The 6000-nt window shown below is 31.8% G+C and overlaps 1 long non-coding RNA gene across 3 annotated transcripts in view; it reads left to right on the top strand.

Moving 5' to 3' along the window:
• Positions 1-4216: 4216 nt before the first annotated feature.
• The window catches only part of LOC107452535 (uncharacterized), a 163057-nt gene continuing 161273 nt past the window's right edge, over positions 4217-6000 (top strand). For all 3 annotated transcript variants that reach the window (XR_011636376.1, XR_001585189.3, XR_011636375.1), the window contains exon 1: positions 4217-5062. This is a non-coding gene — a long non-coding RNA (uncharacterized lncRNA). The remainder of the gene's footprint in view (positions 5063-6000) is intronic.

Genomic DNA, 6000 nt, shown 5'->3' with positions numbered 1-6000 from the left:
TGAAAACAAAACGTAAGATCTGCATTTTCATCAGAAATAATTACTTATTAACAATAGAATTTATCACGTTGTTTTAATAGGTATAGGTAACCACGGTAATCATTCAGACACTGGTTTCAGCAACACTGTTTTGAATTTGATTGTTAATTTTTATGCCTTAAATTCGCTTACTGAAATTTAGAATGACATATATTAAAACTGTGCTTGTTTTAAAAGAAAGTTAAAAGCTTTTGTTTATTTTTAGAATGGTTTCATTATAAATTTCTATGTTTCATAACTTTATCACTAAACTTGTAAACATAATAGCAACCAACCACTTCTGTGATTGGTTTCCGTCATTGATAAAATATCAATTTTGATTTTTCCCACGTTTTGGAATTTATTGTTGTCTCCTGTTATCTCCTGCCACCTTTTCTCATAGGTCATTTGTGGCCCTGATAGTCAATAGAATGACAGTCTCTTAAGCGAATCAATTATTTTCTATTTTTTTGAATTATGAAAAAATGTAATTGATTTCGTTATCCGTTACATTATCCGTACATTACTTATTAAATATTTTAAACGTTTATTAACATGCTAAATATATTGAATTTATTTTTAGGCACTTTTTTTAAATGATCTCATATCTTACAGTATTTCATATCTTACAGTACACTGAACTTATTGTAGTAAATTGAAGGATTTTTTTCTTAGTATATATTCTTAATAAAATATTGTTTTCTGTAAAATAGACATCAGGAAACAAGTTTACTCTGTAACTAAAAAAAATATTTTTTTTTCCATCGTAAAAGTCAAAACAGATTCAATCTTTACTTAAATATTTGTAATCATACAAATTAAACAGATAATTATTGCGTTTGCTCTTCGTTTTTACAACATTAAACTTCCTGAAATAAAAAAAAAACACAGTTTTCACTTTTATTTGAAGTAATAAATATTTTGAATTATATATGCGTGCACATTCATTTCAGCTTTTTATTACTACATCACCAATTAACTTCTATGATAAATATTGAATTCTTGTAATTGGTTTAAGTTACATGTTACGATGGTCTACCTTAAGCTACGATGTTTTATTTGATTTTGACTTTATCATACATGTTTTAGAACTCTTATACATGTAAACATGAATTGTAACTACTGTCCCAAGATTACGATGTTCCAATTAAATGATCCCTAAAAGCAAATGTTCTTACATTGGCGGATGTTTTAAACTGAAAGTTGGTCTATGCAAAATTAGTCGAATGACGTTATATGAGCTATTCTTCAAATAAACGCCAATTAGGCGGCCAAAAAAAATTTTTTTTTGGGGGGGGGATACACTATTTCTACATGAATTTTCTTCTTTTTTACACCCTAAAAAGTCAAGAAACAATCGTGAACATGAAATTTTTTCTTTGTGACATATTTTAAATGTGACATACTCTTTCTGACATACTCAGATAAATCTGAGCCATTTATTCAGATAAAACGATTTTTACATAAATATAATATTATTATAAAGTCTCTCTAAAATGTATATATAGAGATTTCATACTGTAAGATTGTATTTTAGTATAAAAATCAAAAATCAAAAAATTTAATCAAAGTTCGTAAATTGAAAAAATCGGGAAAAATTTAAAATTGGTATTTTGTCATTTAAAGTATGTCACAAAGAAACAATTTCATGTTCAATATTTTTTCTTGCTTCTTAGGGTGTAAAAAGGAAGATAATTCATGTAGAAATAGCGTGCCCCCCCCCAAAAAAAATTAACTTTTGCTTTGCCGCCTAATTTGCGTTTATTTGTAGAATTGCTCATATTCAAAATAATTGTGATGATTAATTCCAGAAAGGTGTAGATCATATTTAAAAATAACATTCACAGAAGAAATTATATTTCATTCATAAATTTTATTTTAATTTCAGTAATAAGAGGTAAAATACATTTGTCAGAGATTATTTTGTATGAGATAGTTTTTGAATTGCAAGTATTACTTTTATACTTAATGTAATTAAGTAATGTATGCTATACTGAGCACACAAGCTCGCATATGTATGTGTATCAATAAAGTAAATAGTTTTTTAATCGATGAAGTTCTCTGTATAATCATATAATCATTTTCTAAAAGAATAAATAGTTTGCACTAATTCTAAATATATTTTATACTAAAAGATGTAGCAAAGATAAAATATAAAATAGATCCAGGTATAAGGGGCTTTGACTTCGCTTTCTTTTTACTCAAGAATTGTTTGTAAGGTTAAACAGTATCTTGCCTTCACAGGGCTTTCTTTGAGCTCTATCTAATTTACGAAAATCTTCAGAGAAAACTTAGAGGGTGGGATGGTTTTCGTGATTGAGAGGGATTGTCCTTTAATCCAGCATTCTGAAATGTGAGGATAGTCTATTCAAATTAAGCTGTAAACCTGTTTGTATCTTCGTGCTATTCTTCTCTAATTTGGGCTCTTCCTTTTCACTAGGGTTTATAAAACGTTCGTTGTATTGAGCACACAAGCTTGTATATCTATATGAAAAAGACAAATAAATTATCATTTCACGGGAGACTAAGATTCTATATTGTGTCAGAGAGAAACGCTCACTAATCGTCATTGATGTTATTTAGGAAATGGAGTAATTTTCTCAGGTTGTGATAGCATCGTGTTAGAGTCAAGTTATAAGGTTTCTCCTCTTTACAATATGTATGCACCATTTATATTATTTTTCATTTGTATACTATTTGAATTTTTACTATCTTACTAGTCCGAATTTTCTAATTTTCTGTCATAACTGGAAACTTTAAGTTTTTCTTAGTTAAACTTTTTGATGAACCTTAATTTACGCTAAAATCTGACCGCTTTTAACCACAATACGACAAACAGAGAATTAGTGGCTCAGGGGATACAGCACTTGCTTCCCAATGAGGAGACCGGAGTTCAAATCCCAGTCATGACAGGTCAATACGAATTCCGCATCTAGCTCGCACCGACCACTCAGTAGTGACCAAAATTATCCTCAGTGGTAGACAGATCACGGGTTAAAATTCTCTTGTTGTCAGGGTACCCGCGGAAAATTTTTGTAGTTTTCCTCTCCCTGTAGTGAAAATACGAGTTAATTCCATCAAAAAAATCCTCCAAGAAAGCAAATTACTCACAATACTAGATCCAGGAGTTCTCTTGTCTTCTGAATCTGTTTCAAAATTGCAAGGCTGATTTTGACATTGGTAGTCGTAAACTTACAATTGGGTTGGATGTTCAATGAAAGTGATAAAATGCAGCGAACAGTTTATGAAACTTTTATCAATTGGAATAGATGTACCATAACTCAAATAAACTGAATGAGTCTGGGTGTTTAAGATATTGAGTTCTGAAACTGCGATAAGAAGGCTGTAAGTTCACTCAAATTCGAGAAGGACAGCATAAAAATAAATTCAGGGTTGTGGTGGAATTCGAAAATTCTACCTCCATGTTCCAGAGCGTTTGATAGAACAACAATATCACTCAGCCAGGGAAGTCACGTTGATTTATTATTTGCGCTTCGCAATTGCGATTTTCATCAGAGAGACAGCCAGTAATTTTAATTTTAAATAGACTATTCAGAGAATGATTTTCATGTATATTCACATTTGTGATTATGGTTGAAAACAGGCTTGAATTTATTTTTAACATATATTTATATACAGCCCCAGAATAGACTGATCGTGAAACATGGCTGCCAGTTGATCACCGAAGTCAAGCATCACTTCCAGCGGTCAGTGAGCAGGTGGGTGACCACTTTTATCAGCACGCGAAGGGATTAAGAGGGTATTGGTGCTCCTTAAATTTTCTATCGCAAAAGGTTCGGCATCGCGTGCATGATGTTGGGCTGCCGAAGCGAAATCATATCCTCAGCAGAGGATCAAAATTGGGATGGCATACCTTCGTATAATCCTCAGACATATTTCTCAGGCCGTCGTCAATTGCCTGTTGTGTAGCTCTAGTGCAAAACAACTAAAAATACTATTGCTCACAGCGGTATCACCGGCCTGTGCAAAGCGTGGAGGTAGCGGGTTCGAATCTCACCGTAACCCTAGATGTATTCTTCGTGGTGTCCTTCTTTAAATTGTTCTATCTGCCTTTCTACCTGAGTCCCACAGTTGAATGATCGTAGAGACATTGTTCCCAGTAGAGCATCGAAGTCAAGCATCACTGACTGCGGTCAGTAAACGGGTGGGTCACCACTTTGATTAGCCTGCATAGGGACCGCGGTATCGGTCCTCGTTAAACTGTTAATTAACAGTGCTCGTTAAACTGTTAAACTGTTATATTAAAGTGGAGGAGTCATCCCCTCTGCAGAGAATCAAAATTGCGATGGCATGTCCTTGGATTATCCTCGGTGATGTTTCCCAAATCATGATCAATAGTCCATTATGCAGCTCTAATGCGATGTAAATAAAAGTACTTGCTTACCTACCTTCTACTTGGTAAAGGTTTATAAGCCTTAGTTGAGCACAGAAGCCTGCAAATGTATGCAATTTCAATAAAGCAATGCTACTGCTTAATGTGTATCTAAACTCAATTTTATGTATCATGAGCGGGAAAAAAATTATGGAATCACCATTTAACTATTATTGAGATAATCGAGTTATTTAGGCAAAACAAATCATAACTTTGTTGAATTGCGAAGATCCCATTCTAAACGTTAATATGGATTGTTTGTAATCTTTCATTGTGGAATTTTTTTGCTTGCAAGAAATATCATAGACAAAGCAAACAATAAAAGAAATCCTATTCAGCATGATAATGTGAGTTTTAAATCAAACGTGAAAGTTTAAAGGTAATTTTTTGCTCAAAGCTGTGTAAGATCAAAAAAAATAAATTAATAAATAAACAAGCTCGAAAGTAAACTATTTTATACAAAAGAATGATTACCTTGTTGCCTTGTTCACCCAGGAACCCTGTGTTAGGGAAAGCGGAACTGACTTTAGCCTATTATCTTGCTCAAGTTTTGTGAAAGACGAGAACTTTGAGACGGAGAAAGACTTTGCGGTGGAACATTAAAATTGGATATCACAGAATTTCTAGATGTGTGCCGATCTTCAAAAAAAGGTATGTTTTGAAAGCAATGTTCTATAACTAAGACTATTATTGTATTCTAAGAGTCATGGAGTTATTTGTATTTTTTTAAATTAAGATATTATAAAAACTTTAGTGAAGTACAAAATTAATGCATGGTAAATAAGTTTCGACAATGTCGAATATTTTAATTTAAGGGGAAACTTAAAGTTGTTCCGACTATCTCTCTATCTTATAAGAACGTAGGTGTCGACCACATTGCTTTCGATCATTTGGACGTCATTGCATAATGTTAAATTTTTGCGTCACAGAAACTATGACTTAGAAACTTGAAATTGCAAATGTTTGTAAAATAATGTATAGTTAGTTTAAAATTAAAATTTAATAATTCGTTCGATAATAATTAACTGACAAAGTTATGGGATAAAATATCATTAGGTCTCTCTACAGATTGCAGAAATGCAACTACAGAGTTGAAATTTGACATGTTAAAAAGGCCGTTTTCGTTTATGATTTTAACACGAACTTTTTTTCTTCCAAATTCTAATTTATTTGAATTTCCACTTTAATTTTGCTTTATGCTACATTTTGTTTCGTTTAGCAGAATCCACGAGCTTTAGAAACTTCTAATTACGAATGTTTGTAAGAAAATTTACAAGTCATTCGATGATTAAGAAAAAGTAAGACTCAACTATCAGTTCCAGAATTATTAACCGTGAAACTTGTAGTAGAAAAAAAGGATTTTGATCTACCGCCAGATAGTATGCAACTACATAGTTGAAATTTAAGTGTTGAAAAGGTCTATTTTATTAGAAACTTGATGCGATTGTTTTTCTAAATTTTAATTTGCTCGAAAGTTATAGCAGTTTTAATTGCTTTTTGCTGTGATTTCTTTCACTTTGTTTGCTTTAAATAATGACTATTTATCCGTATATTTAAAAAAAAACGTAACTCTAAAGATAGTTTAATTT

The sequence above is a fragment of the Parasteatoda tepidariorum genome, chromosome 3 (genome assembly GCF_043381705.1).
Source record: "Parasteatoda tepidariorum isolate YZ-2023 chromosome 3, CAS_Ptep_4.0, whole genome shotgun sequence".
Lineage (NCBI taxonomy): Eukaryota > Metazoa > Arthropoda > Arachnida > Araneae > Theridiidae > Parasteatoda > Parasteatoda tepidariorum.
The sequence above is the reverse complement of the archived record's forward strand: the minus strand, read 5'-3'. Positions and strand labels throughout refer to the sequence as shown.